Genomic DNA, 19,625 nt, shown 5'->3' with positions numbered 1-19,625 from the left:
GCTGGCTGTGATCTGCCCCGGCTCCTATTTGTTCCCGTCAAAGGCCTCACCATCGTCCTCCGCCTTGGTTCGCTTGCCACGGCGCCGCCCTCCGGTGTTGTCAACATGGTCAACAACCGAGAGGAATAAGGAGATGACTGTACATGGTGAGGATGACAGTAGGGACCCAGCAGCGCCCGCAGTAATTTTGTTTTTTCGGGACAGAGAAGGGTATCAACTGGGTTGTGCGGGACTCGTGGCCCGTCTAGCCCAGGATTTTATTTCATATGTTTAGCACATGACCAGCCCAGTTTGTTTTTTTCCTTTCTGAAAATTGCTAGCCAGCTATTTTGTTTTTTGAAGAATAACCAACATAGGCCTACTTGCTTTTCTACGCCTTGCTCGGCCGGAAATCTTTCAAGACGAGGAGGGATGCATTTTGCCCAGAAAATGGGCTATAAGTAATAAGAAATGGGCTATAAGTAATAATAAATGGGTTGTAAAATGAAAAAATACAACAAACAGACAATTAGTTCCAAAATATTGTTTTCTTTCGGATTTTGATATTTTAAATTTCATTGTTTTTGTGCGGGTAAAATTTCATTGAATTTAAATTAAGGTATATTTAGATTTAAAATTAATTTGAATCTGGCTAGAAATTTTGGGCTGTATGCTGTTTGGGACAGATTTGGAGGCTGACTTGTGGGTCTACTAGGTTGACGTGTACTTTGGCTTTGTCAGCTTAGTCCACAAACGATTCTAGCAGTAGTGAGCATTGGATGTTAATCCAATGGCCGTGCTGCTTCTTCAATATCTGATCTTCTTGCTCCAGCCACCCAAACCAGCTCCGGTGGGACTGCCTGCTCCCGCCTCCCGTGGCTGGCTGTGCTGCCGCACAAGCCGCACCGCCCCACCATACTTCATTGCTGGCCAGGCCATTCCTCTACTCACCCACACCTCCTATTATTTTCCGGCGACGGCGGCCGGACCAGTAAACCCTCATACTCCCCACCGCGTGGGCAACCATTGCCGAGTCTTCCCTGGCTCTGTGTCGTTCCCTTCCTAGGCCTCGCCGTCATCCACCGCCATGGTGCTCTTGGCGCGGCCTGGTCAACTTGGTCAACGAACGACATCCATCGGCCATGGACTGTATGCGCAAAATAATGATTCCTCCACCTAACAGCTGGGACCCACCGGAAGGGCCTCTGTATTTCGCAAAAAAACATCCCCCCCCCTCGCTGACATGTCGGACCTACCAGCTATATCTTCGCACGCAAGGAAGTGCCTCCTTATTACGCACAAAAAAATGAATACCCCCTGCTAGCTGGGACCCACCATAGTGGGAGGATGACTTGTGAGCTAACAAAGTTGACGGGGATGGAGGGCTTTTCAACTTAGTCAATATGAACGATTCTAGCTCCAGTGACCGTACGATGTCCATCCAACAGCCGTAGTGCTTCTTCAACCTCTTGTCTTCTTGCTCCAGCCGCCCAAAGCAGCACCGGTCGTGCCGCATGCTCCTGCCGCCCGTGGTCGGCTGTGCTGCCGCGGAGGCCTCACCGCCCCCTACTATTCCCACCGCTGGCCAGGCCCTGCGGCGACGGCAGCCTCACACCACAGCTGAACCAGTGAATCCTCGTACTCCTCTCCGCGCGGGCTTCCACTGCCGCGTCTTCCCCGGATCCGCGTCGTCCCCTTCCTAGGCCTCGCCGTCGTCCACCACCGTGGTGCTCTCCGCGTGGCGTGGTCAACGTGGTCAAGGAACGACTTCCATCGGAAGAGTAATGTACGTGGAGAGGCTAACAGCTGGGTCCATGGCCATAGCCCAGTTTTTTTTGTGATTTGCCAAGTAAGTCTCTTTGTCAGGCCTGTTGGGCTGCAAATCTTTCAAGACGAGGAGAGCTTTCATTCGGCTGGCCAAGAAAATGGCCCATCAGTAATGAGAAATGGGTTTTACATTTTTAAAACACATCAAAACAGCAATTAGTTTCAAATATCTTTTTTTCATTTCAAGATTTTAAATTACATTAATTTTTATGCATGGAGAATTTATTGGATTTTATATTGATATACATTTATTTTTTAAATCAGTTTGAATGCGAGTCAAAATTTCGGGATTAAAGAAAGTTCGGACCGCACCGAAATATGCAAAATTTCTTATAATTTTTTAACCGTGGCCACAATTTGGGCTGTAATGCTAAGAAAAAGAATATGGGCTCCAAAAAACCTTAAGAATTAGCAAATGGGCTGAAAATTATTAGAAATAATGGAAGATGGGCTGTATGCTGTTTTCCACAGATTTGAGGCTTTCCTAAAAAAGGTTGACGCACAAGCAGTGACAGTTGGATGTCCATCCAATGGCCGTCGTGCTTCTTCGATCTCTGCTCTTCCTGCTCCAGCCACTCAAACAAGCGCCGGCGGGACTGCCTGCTCCCTCCTCCCTGCGGCCGGCTGTGCTGCCGCGCAGGCCTCACCGCCCCACCGTACTCCCATCGCTGGCCTAGCCATCCCTCTACTCACCCACACCTGCTGTTATTCTCCGGTGACGGCAGACGAACCAGTAAACCCTCGTACAGTCGTACTCCCCTCCGCGTGGGAAATAACTGCCGAGTCTTCCCTGCCTCTGTGTCGTTCCCTTCCTTGGCCTCGCCGTCGTCCACCGCCCTGGTGCTCTCGGCGCGGCCTGGTCAACGTGGTCAACGACCGACATGCATCTAAAGTGGACTCTACTTGGAGAGGCCGACAGCTGGGTCCACGGCCGCACGCAAGGAAATGCCTCCTTATTACGCATAAAATAATGATTCCTCCACCTAACATCAGGGATCCACCGAAAGGGCCTCTATATTTCGCGAAAAAAATGTTACCGCCATTGACAGCTCGGATCCACCAGCTATATCTTCGCATGCAAGGAAGTGCCTCCTTATTACGCACAAAAAATGAATACTCCCCCTGTTAGCTGGGACCCAATATAGTGGCAGGCTGACTTGTGGGCCTACTAAGTTGACGGGGACGGAGGGCTTTGTCAACTTAGTCAATATGCATGATGTCCATCAAACGGCCGTAGTGCTTCTTCAACCTCTGGTCTTCTTGCTCCAGCCGCCCAAACCAGCGCCGGTCGTGCCTCGTGCTCCTGCCTCCCATGGCCGGCTGCGATGCGGCGGAGGCCTCACCTGTAACACCCCGGATGTAACTTTCCCAATTTGTACTCCAACTCTTGCCATTTTCGGCGTTAAGTTATTTTATTTCCTCGGGTTCGGGTCCTTGTCTCCGTGTGTTGTTTTCGTTGTCATGCATCTCATATCATGTCATCATGTGCATTGCATTTGCATACATGTTCATCTCATGCATTCGAGCATTTTCCCCGTTGTCCGTTTCGCATTCCGGTGCTTCGTTCTCCTCCGGTGGTCATTTCTACCTTTCTTTCGTGTGTGGGGATTAAACATTTCCGGATTGGACCGAGACTTGCCAAGCGGCCTTGGTTTACTACCGGTAGACCGCCTGTCAAGTTTCGTGCCATTTGGACTTCGTTTGATACTCCAACGGTTAACCGAGGGACCGAAAAGGCCTCGTGTGTGTTGCAGCCCAACACCCCTCCATTTGGCCCAAAACCCTCCTAAAACCTCTCCATCATCTAGAGCGTTCGATCACGATCGCGTGGCCGCAAACCGCACCTCATTTGGACTCTCCTAGCTCCCTCTATGCCTATTTAAAGACCCCCTCCGAATCCGGATCTTCCTCTCCCCCGAAAACCCTAAAATCGTCTCTGCGCGGCCGGACTTTGTCCGCACCGCACCGGACATCCGCCATCCGCCAACCACCGCCCACCGCCCCGGCCCGGGAGGCCCGCAGCCGGCCCCCGCGGCCCAGAGGAGCCGCGCCGCCCGCGCCCTTCTCCTCCCGGACGCCGCTCGCTGCGCCGCCCCTTGCCTCGCCGTCCGGCGCCGCCGCGCCGCCGTGGCGCCATAGCCGCCCGAAGCTCCTCGCCGGCCCCGCCGGCGCCACCACCAGCCGCCGCCAACGCGCCGTGCCGCCTCGCCCGACCCGAGCCGCCGCCGCCCCGGTCGCGCACCACCGAGCCCGCCAAGTCCGGCCACCTCCTCCGACGAACCTCGAACGGCGCATCGCCGGTGAACAGTGTTTTTCACCGAGATCCAGATCCGGTGAACAGTAACCCTAGGTTGATTTTTTTTCGCCAAGTCCTCGGAAATTCCAGATCCAAGTGCTCATGTTTATAGCCCCGTAACTTTGCATCCGTAGCTCCGATTCATGCATATAGCATATCAAAATGTTCATCTCAGAGAGTACATCATTTCATTCCATTGGATCATTTTCATTTGAGTTCATCTTGATGCCTGAAATGCTGTTCGAAGAGGGCTACTTGAGTTAATTGTCAGATCTGCTACTCCGTTTAGGTTTTTGTCATTTTTGCCATGATTAATATGTGCATGATATGTCCTGATGTTCTACATATGTTTTGTTAAGGGTTTTGTCATCTTTCCAGAGGTGCAACCCATGTATTTTAGTGATGTGTGTGGTGACTAGCACAAGCTTGGAAAGTGGTGCACTTGTTAATTTTGTTTTTAGGGAGTTAGCAATTCCACCAAGTCCTTGAGCTGTTTATCTCATATGGCCATATGTTCATGTTGTTTCCTAGTGATTCGTGCCTCTTTTGAGGATGATCAGTAAGGATGTTTTGTTAATATTGTAGTGGTCTATCCATCCATGTCTTTGTTTGCAATTATGGAGCACCCTAGCTTGAGTCAATCGAGCTCAACTTTTGCTACTTTGTGAATCTGGGCAGATTGTCAACTTGTTTGCAATTTTGCCGGTGATGTTGTAGTTGATCTGTGCATGCTATGCTATTGTTCTTGCCATGTCTAGCTTGCATTTTGTGCCTTCTTGATAGATGTATGCTTAGTTTTTCATGACTTGTACCGTAGTGAGTGCATCGAGCTCGTAAACATGCCTACTTGAGATATATTTCAGCATGTGTCAGTTTTCACTAAGTCTGAAAACTGATTATGTTTTTGCGATGTTCACATGCTTGCAATTGTATTTTCTGATCCCTTTTGGCTCAAGGTAACTAAGGGACTTTTGTTAAGCTATTTGAGTAGCTCCATACCATGCTTTACTTTGCCATGTTCAGTTCCTGTAGCATGTAGTTTTGTTGCTCCGAAGAGTGCTACCTGATCTGAAATTCCAGACAAGTGTTAATTTCACTAAGTATGAAATCTGTTTGTCATATGCATTTTTGCCATGCTTGTTTGAACTTGTTAATGGATGAATTGGCCGTAGCTCAGTGCTAGACTTTTGTTAAGAATCTTGAATGCATCCCTGCCATATATTTTTTGTCATGTTTGGGTGTTGTAGCATGTTTATCTCATTGCATTTAGATGGCTACTTGCTGTAAATCGCAGACCGATGTCAATTTTGAATCGCTTGCCATTTCCAAACCGGAACTCCGATTCCGGCGTTCTTTATATCGTTTTCAAGAGATTTAATCTCATCTTTCCAGTGGAACACTTGGATTCCCATGTTGGGGACAGGTTCATGCATCCCTTGTCATATCTTGCTTTTGCATCCCGCATCGCATCCCGCATAGCATATCATCTTTGCATCATTTTGTTTGTTCCTTGCACGTGGTTGATTGTGTCCTTGTTGCTTGTTTGTCTTGTTTGGGTAGAGCCGGGAGATGAGTTCGCTAACGAGGAGTCCGTTGAGTTTGCTTTCGAGGCTCCAGTCAACTCTGACAACTGTGCAGGCAGATGATCATACCCTCGAAATCACTACTATCTTTGCTATGCTAGTTTGCTCGCTCTTTTGCTATGCCAATGCTACGATGCCTACCATTTGCTTTCAAGCCTCCCAAATTGCCATGTCAAACCTCTAACCCACCTTGTCCTAGCAAACCGTTGATTGGCTATGTTACCGCTTTGCTCAGCCCCTCTTATAGCGTTGCTAGTTGCAGGTGAAGATTGAAGGTTGTTCCTTGTTGGAACATTTAATTACTTGTTGGGATATCATTACATATTATCTTCTTATCTTAATGCATCTATATACTTGGTAAATGGTGGAAGGCTCGGCCTCTCGCCTAGTGTTTTGTTCCACTCTTGCCGCCCTAGTTTCCGTCATATCGATGTTATGTTCCCAGATTTTGCGTTCCTTACGCGGTTGGGTTATAATGGGAACCCCTTGATAGTTCGCCTTGATGAAAGCTTTTCCAGCAATGCCCAACCTTGGTTTTACCATTTGCCACCTAGCCTCTTTTTCCCTTGGGTTTCCGGAGCCCGAGGGTCATCTTATTTTAGCCCCCCCCTGGGCCAGTGCTCTTCTGAGTGTTGGTCCAAACTAGAGTCCTGTGCAGCGCCCCCTCGGGGAAACTCGAGATTTGGTTTTAGTTGTATGGAGCGCTCATCTGAGTGTGCCCTGAGAAAGAGATATGTGCAGCTCCTATCAGGATTTGCCGGCACATTCAGGCGGTGTTGCTGGTCTTGTTTTAACCTGTCGAAGTGTCTTGAAGAACCGAGATACCGAGTCTGATCGGAACGTCTTGGGAGGAGGTCTATTCCTTCGTTGACCGTGAGAGCTTGTCATGGGCTAAGTTGGGACTCCCCTGCAGGGATTTGAACTTTCGAAAGTCGTGCCCGCGGTTATGGGCAGATGGGAATTTGTTAATGTCCAGTTGTAGATAACTTGAACCTTAACTTATTTAAAATGAATCAACTGAGTGTGTTACCGTGATGGCCTCTTCTCGGCGGAGTCCGGGAAGTGGACACGGTGTTGGAGTAATGTTTGCGCAGGTTGCTCTCTAGTTTCTCGCTTGCGCTTTGCCTTCTCTTCTCGCTCTCTTTTGTGAACAGGATAGCCACCATATATGCTAGTCGCTTGCTGCAGCTCCACATACTTTACCTTGACTTACCTATAAGCTTAAATAGTCTTGATCGCGAGGGTGCGAGATTGCTGAGTCCCTGTGGCTCATAGATTACTATTACACCAGATGCAGGGCCTGATGATTCCGCTCCAGGTGACGCGCTCGAGCTCAAGTGGGAGTTCGACGAAGACTCTCAACATTACTATGTTTCCTTTCCTGATGATCAGTAGTGGTGCCCAGTTGGGGGGTGATTGGGACCGTGTCGCTTGTTGGGTTATCTTTTATTTTGGCGCCATAGTCGGGCCATGAGTGTTTGGATGATGTAATGTTATTTATGTACTTGATTGACGTGGCGAGTGTAAGCCAACTATGTTATCTCCCCTTCTATTACATATATATTACATGGGATGTTGTGAAGATTGCCTAACTTGCGACATATGCCTTCAATGCGATTATGCCTCTAAGTCGTGCCTCGACATGTGGGAGATATAGTCGCATCGAGGGTGTTATATCACCGCCCCCTACTACTCCCACCGCTGGACAGGCCATCCCTCTACTCACCCACACCCCCTGTTACTCTGCGGCGATGGCAGCCTCACACCGCAGCGAACCAGTGCCCTCGTACTCCTCTACGCATGGGCATCCACTGCCGCTTCTTCCCCAGCTCCGTGTTGTCCCCTTCCTAGGCCTTGCCGTCGTCCACCGCCCTGGTGGTCTCGGCGCGGCGTGGTCAACGTGGTCAAGGAACAGCTTCCATCGGACGTGGACTGTACATGGAGAGGCTGACAGCTGGGTCCACGGCCGCAGCAAGGAAGTGCCTCCTTATTACGTGCAAAATAATTATTCCTCCACCTGACAGCGGGCACCCACCGGACGAGCCACCGTATTTTGCCCCCTGACTGCTGGGACCCACCAGCTACATCTTCGCATGCAAGGAAGTGCCTGACAGTCGGGACCCACCTGGTCAAAGCGTATATAGCATTGTCATTCTGGTCGCGAACGTGTACGTACATATATACTGGTGGATGTAGAGGCGCACACATGTCGTAGTAGAGGCGGCCAGGGTGCAAGAAAGAAAATACGGCCACGTATGTGTACATACGGGCGGGGTCTTGAACGCCTACTCGCGCATAGGTACGGCGAGGGCTCGTTGACATGGTTGGGTCGGAACGGAGAAACAGCATCGTCGTCGTGTTCATGGGGAGGCAACGGAATGCGTCGTGTTCATGGGGAGGCAACGGAATGCGTCGTGTTCATGGGGAGGCAACGAAATGTGTCATGTTCATCGGGAGGCAACATAATGTGTCGTGTTCATCGGGAGGCAACAGAATGTGTGGGAGCCAACCGGCTGGGTCGGAACGGAATGCGTGGTCGTGTTCATCGGGAGGGCTTGGATGGAACAGGCGATGGAAACGAGGCCTGGCGTACCGCACAATGGAGGAAACGGACCTCCTACGTTCAGAACGGGGTCCTGTTGATCGGGAGGGGTCTGGTGTACCGCAAAACGGAGGAAACGGACCTCCTACGGTCGAAACGGGGGTCATGTTCATCGGGAGGGGTGTGGCGTACCGCAAAACGAACGAAACGGACCTCCTACGGTCGAAACGGGGGTCCTGTTCATCGGGAGGGGTGTGTCGTACCGCAAAACAGGATTCCACGGGATATTGTTCATCTCCACCGTCGACCCCTCCAGCCTCCACGAGCTACTGTTCATCCACCATTGACCTCCTCCAGCCTCCACCTGCGACTGTTCATCCACGGGCTCCTGTTCATGCAGCCTCCACCGCGCGCTACTCCACCGGCAACTGTTCAACCAGCCCTCTCCATGGGCTCCTATTCAACCACCCCTCCACGGGCTACTGTTCATCCTTCCCTCCACCGTCTACTGTTCATCCTGCCCTCCACGGGGTGGTCCTGTTCATCTAGCCCTCCACGGGGTCCTGTTCATCCAGTCCTGTTCATCAACCCCCACCAGGAACTGTTCATCCACCCCCCCCCCCCGCCGCAACGCTCACTGTTCATCCAGAGGCAGCATCGATCGGCTTCAGTTAGCAGTAGTAGTGAAGGAATCGCTCGATCGGGTTCAGTTAACAGCCATCGATCGATCGCTCGGGTTCAGTAACGCATAGCCTGCAGTGCAATCGCTTGGGTTCAGTTAGAGCCCAACGCCTCGCTCGGGTTCAGTTAGAGCCAACGCCTCGCACACACACGCGAATGTGTACGAGAGAAACGCGCATCGCTCGGCCCCCGACCTCCCACCATAACCGGGAACTCCCCGAAATTTTCCTCGCCCTCACTTCTACCACGGTTTTTTCCGTCATGGACGGCCCAAAGAATGTCATGCAGCTATGTCTCCGGCCAGCCCAGGACGAAAAGCCCATTTCTGTCATGATTTTTTGTCATAAAAGTAGGAGCCCACCACATCTATGATGATACCGGGTTTTGTCACAATTATCGTCATAGAAGTGTCATATGTATGACAGAAAAAAATTTCGTTCGGCCCAAAATGTCACGGATGTGTCTTTTTTTTGTAGTGCATGTTCATGACTGTTGTCGCTCTCTAGTTGGTCGCTTCCCAGTCTTTTTCTAGCCTTCACTTGTACTAAGCGGGAATACTTCTTGTGCATCCAATTCCATAAACTCCAAAGTTATTCCATATGAGTCCACCATACCTTCCTATATACGGTATCTACCTGCCGTTCCAAGTAAATTTGTATGTGCCAAACTCTAAACCTTCAAATAAACATTCTGTTTTGTATGCTCGAATAGCTAATGTATCAACTAGGGCTATCTGTATCTTCCATGTTTGGCGGGTTATTCTCAAGAGGAGTGGACTCCGCTCCTCACTCACGAGAAAATGGCTGTTCACCAGGATGCACAGTCCCATGCTCAAATCAAATCAAAATAATTGCAAACAAAACTCCCCCGGGATTGTTGTTAGTTGGAGGCACCCGTTGTTTCGGGCAAGCCATGGATTGATGCTTGTTGGTGGAGGGGGAGTATAAACTTTACCATTCTGCTTGGGAACCGCCTATAATGTGTGTAGCATGGAAGATATCGAGATCTCTCGGTTGTTATGTTGACAATGAAAATATACCGCTCAAAATATTATTCATATCTATTTCAAAATTGAGCTTTGGCACCTCTACAAATCCCTTCTTCCCTCTGCGAAGGGCTTATCCATCTACTTTTATGTTGAGTCATCATCCTCTTATTAAAAAGCACCAGTTGGAGAGCACCGCTTTCATTTGCATGTATTATCGGTAGTTTACATTGAGTATGATTGATTGAATCTCTTTTACCATGAATTACAATGTCTAGTCAGTCCTTGATCTTTAAAGGTGCTCTGCATTTATGTTTTGCGGTCTTAGAAAGGGCTAGCAAGATACCATCTTGTTATATCATATTATTATTGTTTTGAGAAAGTGTTGTCATCTGAGATTTTTTATTATTGCTCGCTAGTTGATTATGCCATTGATATGAGTAAACATGAGACCTAAATGTTATTGTGGATATGGTTAGTTCATAATCTTTGCTGAAAACTTGAATGTTGGCTTTACATATTTACAACAAGAGCAAACAGAGTTTGTAAAAGTTTTTCTTTATCACTTTCAGTTTGTCAACTGAATTGCTTGAGGACAATCAAAGGTTTAAGCTTGGGGGAGTTGATACGTCTCCGTCGTATCTACTTTTCCAAACACTTTTGCCCTTGTTTTGGACTCTAACTTGCATGATTTGAATGGAACTAACCCGGACTGACACTGTTTTCAGCAGAATTGCCATGGTGTTATTTTTGTGCAGAAATAGAAGTTCTCGGAATGACCTGCAAATCAACGGAGATTATTTTTGGAATATATAAAAAATACTGGGAGAAGAATCCATGTCAGGGGGCCCACACCCTGTCCACAAGGGTGGGGGACGCGCCCCCTGCCTCGTGGGCCCCCTGATGCTCCACCGACGTCCATCTTGACTCCATATATTCACTTTTGGGGAGAAAAGAAATCAGAGAGAAGGATTCATCATGTTTTACGATACGGAGCCGCCGCCAAGCCCTAAACTCTCTCGGGAGGGCTGATCTGGAGTCCGTTCGGGGCTCCGGAGAGGGGAATCCATCGCCATCGTCGTCATCAACCTTCCTCCATCACCAATTTCATGATGCTCACCGCCGTGTGTGAGTAATTCCATCGTAGGCTTGCTGGACGATGATGGGTTGGATGAGATTTATCATGTAATCGAGTTAGTTTTGTTAGGGTTTGATCCCGGGTATCCATTATGTTTTGAGATTGATGTTGCTATGACTTTGCTGTGCTTAGTGCTTATCACTAGGGCCTGAGTGCCATGATTTCAGATCTGAACCTACTATGTTTTGATGAATATATTTGAGTTCTTGATCCTATCTTGCAAGTCTATAGTCACCTATTATGTGTTATGATCCGTTAACCCCGAAGTGACAATAATCAGGATACTTACCGGTGATGTCCCTAGTTTGAGGAGTTCATGTATTCACTATGTGTTAATGCTTTGGTCCGGTACTCTATTAAAAGGAGGCCCTAATATCCCTTAGTTTCCAACAGGACCCCGATGCCACAGTGTCACATCCCTAACTAGTCATTGCTTGTCCTTGCATCAATCATCTTTCATCATGTTTAAATTCATGAAAGTTGAATTGGGGAAAGTGGAAAGCCTCAGAGTCATTTCAAAAAAATGATCAACATTAAAAATTGCTTCAAAAAAACCCAAGAAAATGTTCTTGTTAAGCTATAAAAATATTGGCAAGAGGTAAAATTCAAACCAATATTTTTGGAGTCACAGAAATATTTATTTTGGGCATTTGAGTTAATCCAATAATTATTTGCATTAGATTTATATATGTGATATATTAACTATATGTCCAATAATTATGATAATTGTTGAGGGGCTGTGGAATAATCCATTTAGTCCCTGCAAAAATTGTCAGAAGCAGAAAATTAGTTTGGTTCGAAAACCAAATTAAAACAAATGTCAGAAATAGAAAACAGAAACTATATTGAAGGAAAGAGAGAGAAAGTTTTTACCTAGGCTTCTTACCTGCAGCAGAGCCGGCCCAGCTCCTGTTTTGGCCTAGCCCACCAGGGGCTCCCCGGTCTTCTTCCTCCTTTGACAAAAGGATAGCGCGCGCGTGGTCGCCATGCGCGAGCACACGCCCCGCCACCTCCTGCTTGCCGACGAGCTTCTGGACGCCCCGGACGCTGACACGGACCCCCCTGGAAACGTCTCACTCTCTCATGTGCTTCTCCCCTCCTCTACTCTCTCTCCCTCTCGCGCCCGAGCGCAACCGTTGCCGCCGCTCGTCGGTTCCGCGTCCACCGGCCCTCCCTCGCCCATCCAGCGTGTCCAGAAGAACCACCGCGGTCCGCTACGTCGTCTCGCCCGAGCCCCGAGCGCTCGCACGCCTCGACGCGACCACCCCGACCTCGTCTTTGTTGTTCGGCTGCAGAGATCCAGCGACCTCCCGTCCTCATCGTCCCCTCCCCGAGCTCACTGACTCGCTCGTCGTGTTCTATGTGAGCTTCTGATCATCCTCCCCCTCTCTGTTCTCTCTCTTGCACTCTGTAGCCACCACGCCCCTCTCGCCCGACTGCGTCGCCGCCTGCACTCGCCGCCGACACGACTCCGGCAACCATTTGGTCCGGGCGTCGTGACCAACACACTCGCTGCCTCGCGTAGCCGCTGTAGGGGTCACGCACGCGCTTCCATGGCCACTGCTTCTGCATCACCGCGCTCACCCGAACGCCGCCGCCGCCCCGAGCTCGTTTCCGGCAAACTACGGCCATCCCTGCTGCCACATCATGTCGCGCTGGATGCGGGTGAGCTCCAGCTCCCCGCAGCTGCCCTCGGCTGCTCGTTTGGGCGCTGAGGAAGCGATCCCGACGCGCTCCGCCGCGTCTGGACTCGCCGGCGGCTAAAAGCCGGTGACCGCCGACCCGTTGACCGGTGTGGGTTGACCCCACTGCACGGTTTGACCTCTCCCTCTCTCTCCCTGACTTGCGGGCCCCGCCCGACTAATTACTCTAGTTAGCACTACTTAACTAGTTAGCTTAGTTACTACAATCACTGACTAGTCGGCCCTGCCCAGTTAGTTAGGGCTAACTAACTTAGTTAGTTGACTGGGTCACTGACCAGTGGGTCCCACTGGTCAGGTTTGACCTGGTCGACGCCTGTTGACTGCCGACGTCACCCTGACGCGGTGCTGACGCAATAATGTAATTTCTCAATTAAAAACAATTCTAGAAATTCATGAAATTGCTTTAAACTTCCAAAAATCATAGAAATTCAACCATAGCTCATAATGAAATAAGTTATATATGAAAAATGATCAGAAAAATCCAATCTATCCATCTGTACCATTTTCATGGATGTTAGAACAACTTTTGGCTACTGTTTAGGACAAATCTATTGAATGGCATTTAAATAACCACATGTGGAGTTTGAATTTGAACCTTGGGTTCAAACCAACTACACTTAATTGTGTTGCTAGTTGCATTAGGCCAAATCACATCATATTGCCATGTCATAATCATGCATCATAATTGTTGCATTTCATTGATTGTGTTCTTCCTTGTTTGCCGGTGTTTGTCCCCTCTCGATAGACGTGGTTCCGACGATGTGATCGATGACACTGATGAAGAACTATACTATCTTCAGAAGTGCCAGGCAAGAAAAACCCCCTTGTTCATTCCAATACAATCCCACACTCTCGCTCCTTCTCTCTTTTACTGCATTAGGACAACAACGATTCAACTGTTACATGCTGCGATAGTTGAACCCCTTTCCTCTGCATGACCTGTCATTGCCACAGTAAATAGATGATACCCACTAGCATGAGTGGGAATTGTTTGAGCCCTGATGTGCCTACTCATTCATGCTTGTTGTCATGCCTGCTACTGCTTAGAGTTGAGTCAGGTCCGATTCATCGGGAATGAATTGGAACGTGGTGAACATGTCCTACTGTTGAGAGCTAAGTGTGTGAACACGATTTGGTAAAGGTAGTGGTGAGAGGCCATGTAGGAGTACATGGTGGGTTGTCTCATTGCAGCCGTCCTCAGGAACTGAGTTCTGTGTTTGTGATCCACGAACAGTTACTACCACACATTGGGCTCCGGGCGCTCCAAGATCTCTCGACTTATTAATCAACCTGATCTTTGTCCAGGAGTTGCAACTAGTTTGTGGTGTTTGTAGGTAGTGTTAGTAGTCTACCAAGTGGCACCCGATACAGGTGGGCTTGGGACAGACTAGGCACAGTGGCCCGGTGTACCAAGTGGCACCCGGATGGTGGGCTTGGGAACCCTGTACACATCGTTTGGGGCCGTGAGCGACACCCCGGCCGGATCTCCTTGCGGATGGAACCCGAATAGGCGATAAACCTGGACGAGAGACTTGTGTGATTAGTCAGGTCGTGGCCGACACCCTCACCAGGCTCCCGCTTGAAGGTTGCCGAGATACACGACGTGTACATGGTGGTAAGTGGAGAGAGCGTGTGTGAAGAAGTACACCCTTGTAGGGTTATCATTATCTATTCGAATAGCCGGATTCCTTGGATATGGAAACTTGGACCCCTTACATAGTTCATAGACAAGTGAAAGTGGATACTCTAAAATGCGCAAGATAAGCGTGAGTGCTATGGATGGCTTTCTCGTAGGGAGACAGGAGCGGATCCATAGTGGTGTATTGATATGGTGAATTTGTGGACTCGTGTGCGCCACCTCAAAGAGTTATTTGCAGTCGTAGTTCAAGATAGCCACCGAGTCAAAGCTGGCTTGCTGTAGTTAAACTCCACCACCCCTTTGATGATACCAATGCATATGTAGTTAGTTCTGATGTAAGTCTTGCTGGGTACATTTGTACTCACGTTTACTTAATTTATGTTTTGGAGAGAGACTTCAGTCTCCCTAGTAGTTCCACGTGGACTTCGACATTTAGCTCGTTACCTCAGCTACGATCTTGTACCCTTGGGAGGGTCTTGTAGATAGTCAAGCTTCTCAGCCTTCTTCATTTGTAGTTGTCTGTAGTCAGACAAGTTAAGCTTCCGCATGTGCTTGTTGCTTGTATGCTCTGTATGTTGGGTCATGAGACCCATGTTTGTAATATCTCGCTCTTCGGAGCCTAATGAATAAATACTTTGAGTCGTAGAGTTTTGTTGTGATGCCATGTTGTATTTACACATATCGAGCATATTGTGTGTATGATTGTAATGCTTGGTATGTGTGGGATCCGACAACCTAGTTGTTTATCCTTGGTAGCCTCTCTTATGGGGAAATGTAGTCTTGTGCTCCCATGAGCCATAGTAGTCCGCTACAGCCCGGTTCACCGGAGTCCTGCTAGCCCAGCACTACTGCTCCGGAACACTTGACTGGCAAGCATGTGATTCACTTCATTCCTGTGTCTGTCCATTCGGGGAAATGTCACACGGTGACATCCGGAGTCCTGCTAGCCTGCTACATCTTGGGTTCCCGGAGTCTTGTTAGCCCAGTTGCCACAGCCCGGATTCACACGCTGCTGACCGACATGCTCGATGTTGATTCATGTATGCCTGTCCCCGTAAGTTAGTGCCACTTTGGGTTCACGACTAGTCATGTCGGCCCGGGTTCTCTATCATATGGATGCTAGCGACACTATCATATACGTGAGCCAAAAGGCGCAAACAGTCTCGGGCCATGGTAAGGCGACACCCGTGGGAATACCATGCGTGAGGCCGCAAAGTGATATGAGGTGTTACAGGCTAGATCGGTGTGACTTAGAATCGGGGTCCTGACAGCTTTGGTATCAGAGCCTAACTGCCTGTAGGATTACCAAGCCAAGCTGGTCGAAGTCGTGTCTAGAAATGCTTTTGTTATATATGGGAATTGATTGTGGATGGGAACGTAAGGCTCTTTTTACTCCTTATCCTCATGACCTTCTGATCTGAGTCATCTTATCTTTTCTATGGGATTAAGAACTAGGCTTCTCATCTATCTCTCAGGATGACGTGTTACTAAACCGTAGTTGCCTAGGATTGTTGACTTCAATCCTCAGTTCAGTTCCTACTAGTTCCATATGTTCATAGCTGGCCTCAGAACCTTGATATTGTGATGTTGAGTCGTTATGCCACCATTTTTGTAGGATGTCTCAAATCATTTTGAGCATTTACAGCCGTTATGTTGTCCGAGTCATCCCAGGTTTCTAAATAGTCCGATGCATTTGCAACTCCCTCCTTTTCGATCCCGATATCCTTTTGGGCCAGATTAACCACACTAATTGATGAGTTGAGGTACTCTGTTGCCTCAACATATATGTTGAAGCCATTATTATGACCCTAGGCGTCTTAGGGAACCACCCAGTAATTTTGCAATGCTTTATATTCCTAGTGTGATGATTCTGGCCATCATTCTCGAAAGCATCCCGTGATGTTATTAGTTAGTAGGTATTCTATTCCTGGGTTTTGAACCCAAGATTCACTCCACTCACCTCCTGTTGATAGTGTTTGCTAGTTCCTTTAGGATATTAGTAACCTTTGCGATAATCCTCGAGGTCCGTGGTATTTCCTTCTTCCAAATACCATGAACTGCTTATGGCAGAAATTCTTTTGAACCAAAAGATCACAACCAGAGTGCTTTTGATGAGTTCTCCATTCTATATTGTGAATCTGCCAGTTCTACCCTTTCCACATGGGTTATCCGGAAGAAATGTTGAGCTTCGCTCGACATACTGATCTATGCATACACAACTCAGAAAAACATATATTCCTTTGAGTTGTCTCTCTTTAGTTGTATTCTGACCTTTGTCTATGAATTGTTGGTCAAGAATAGTTTTGCATTCATGTTATCGATGCCTATTATTCTTGTGGTCCGTCAAGCCATTCTATTCTGGAATGACTAGGAGAAACAAACTCCGGTACCTTTTCCACTTCGAGGATTGAGACAAAGTAGTTGTATTCTGTGGATCAAGATGCCAATCTAGCCTTTGCTCTGTTCTACCATGGAGTGTTACCCTATTTTGTTAATAATATCATAGGAATTGCACACCATCTTATGAATTCTTGATCTAGTGATACCTCTCATCATCATTACTCATTCCTCGGTCCCGTGTCGTTGTAACCGGAATGCCGACAAGTGAATCATGATGTGTGAAATCAATACTCCTAGCAACTGCGTTGCTTGGTAGTTAAAGGACAATATTCTCATCCTTAGCATGTTGGTTATTGAATCACCATCCTAGGACTGATCGTGCTACCTAGTCCATTTTTGTTGGTGCACTCTTCAATCGATGACTTAGGATTTTGTCAAACCCTTGCTCTATTGATCACATCGTCTTGCCTTGAAAAGAAAGATTGTTCTCGAGCTTAGTAACATATCGGTGGTTCGTGAAATTCCGAATATCTTCTCGGAAGTGTTACCAGGTTGTCACCTGACCGCTATGTTGATTTCGTGATCAAGTTGGTTTCTTGTAAACCACTCCTTCTCCAAGAATCCGAGTTGGATACCCCTGAGCTAGTCGGTTAATCTAAACAACAACTTGGAGAGTTGGAAGATAAAAGCTTGTCTAACTTAGTTCGTTCCAAAGGGATATCCTTGTTTTTGTGTGTGTTAGTTAAAGAAAGATGATATCTTCATCAATTGGTCCTTGTGATAAGTTATTGGCTCTATTGTCTTGTCCAAACTTTGATTTGAGTGTGGGCTATCCTCAAATCAAATCAGAACCAACAATGTTCGTAATGTTGTCTTACTCGCGGTTGTCGAGCATACACCATTATATCTTTTGGGTCTGACCAATGCTATTACTTTGTTCACATAGTTATGGAATTCCATCTATATGGTAATATCGATAAATTGTTGTTGAGCCCATTGACAACATTTTCATCATCTCCATGATTCATGTTGAACATCCAGCTAGTGTTGGAAACTTCTAAAAAGCATTATCTTCATGTCCCGCTCATGAAGCATATGTTGGATGAAAGAAGTGACTTTCTCTGGTTCACGTGCATTTGGTGCAAGTTGCCGCCGTGAGTTCGAGAAAGATTGTTTTTGTTTCCTCTGGTACCATCCCAAGTCAGTCATGCATGTGCGAAGTATGCTATGGTTTCACAGGATCGCTACCTCCATTCCATATGTATCTCCTAGTACACAAAGCCACTGATTGATTTGTTCAAGGATAAGAAGTTCAAGTGCTATTCCTGAAGGGCCCAGACGGACATGCACAAGACTTCATTATCTTCAATGATGGTTCCCAACCTGAACTCGGTAGTGTTTTATTGTAAGACTACTATGTGGTCATGCTTGTCTGGGACAATGTGTTCACATGTGTGTAGCAGAACCCGCCCATGCCTTGGAGCTTGCTACCGTAGTTCATTTACCGAGAATCTTGCAACGTCATCTCGTCGGTTTGTGTTGCTAATTTTCTTTTCCAGACATGCTGTCTGAAATATTCCGTTCCCAACCAGATCTGAATCTCAGGCAAATATGATAGTTGGAACTTTTCCAAGATCTTTGATATAGGTCCCGACAAGGTTGATGTTCTGGCCGACACACCTAGACGGAATATCTATTATTGTAGTATCTTGACTAAGCAATTTGATCATTCTCTCCATGAGGATTCCGTGCGACTTATTCTAGAAGTTGTTCCTTATGGATTATTTGTCTTCCCAAAGTCTGACCTATACTTGATGGCCACGTTAATGCTTTATGTATGACTGTGGTATGTAGAACATCAAGGAGAACATTAGAAGCGGAGTGCTAAATGTCTCTCAGTCAATCATCCAGATTTGTTTCCTTGGTATTGCTAAGGTAAAAATCTGAGAAGGTGTTTCCTTCCTTTGCATCTGCATCCTCCATGATTATTCATCATGGTAATATGATGTGTTGCCAGGATCGTCGGCACGGATGTTGGTAAAACCTTGATGAATACGGAAATGCTCAAGTTCTTGAGAGCATGCTCATGCACTAGGTTATATCCTCGGTATCAATTGGAATGTGCCTTCCTTTTGCCAAGTTGTTCTATAACCACAGTTTCCGTTCCAAACTAGGTATGACATTCTTTCGAATTCCTTCAAACGATCAATTTTGAGTTGCCCCAGGCTAGTATGAAGAGTTTCAATGATCTATGGATCAAAAGTAATTCTTTTGCCACTTAAGGGAATAATTCTATGAGTCACCTCCCCCGAGGTGTCCCGTTATGGAATCATGACAATTATCTCCTCGCTACTTTGAAACCATGCACCATCTTACCCAAACGTGGAATGGTTTCCTATCAATTTGAACGTTCATCATCTGTTTCCTTTCCATCACCCTTGATGTGTGTTTTGTGTCTCCGCTCAAGAGATGTTTCGACATCTCATTCCGTGAGTTGATCATGATTTGCTTGATCTTTGTGAAGGTCGATCACTGTATAGTTTCTTTGCTTGTATCGTGTTGGGTATGTTCTCAAAAGCAAAGACGTCAAGATAAATTGGAGCAATGAATCAACATCTTCGAGAAGGGCAGTTGGATCGAGAAGATTGTGCTGGCTTTGTTTCCCCTCTGACTTCTTACCCTACACTTGAATCTCGGGACGAGATTCTTGTTTAGTGGGGGTGAATTGTCACATCCCTAGCTAGTCATTGCTTGTCCTTGCATCAATCATCTTGCATCATGTTTAAATTCATGAAAGTTGAATTGGGGAAAGTGGAAAGCCTCAGAGTCATTTCAAAAAAAATGATCAACATTAAAAATTGCTTCAAATAAACCCAAGAAAATGTTCCTTTCAAGCTATAAAAATATTGGCA

Source organism: Triticum urartu, chromosome 1A, assembly GCF_056163025.1.
Source record: "Triticum urartu cultivar PI428250 chromosome 1A, HENAU_Tu73, whole genome shotgun sequence".
In the NCBI taxonomy this organism is placed as follows: Eukaryota; Viridiplantae; Streptophyta; class Magnoliopsida; order Poales; family Poaceae; genus Triticum; species Triticum urartu.
This window is presented reverse-complemented; position numbering follows the sequence as displayed.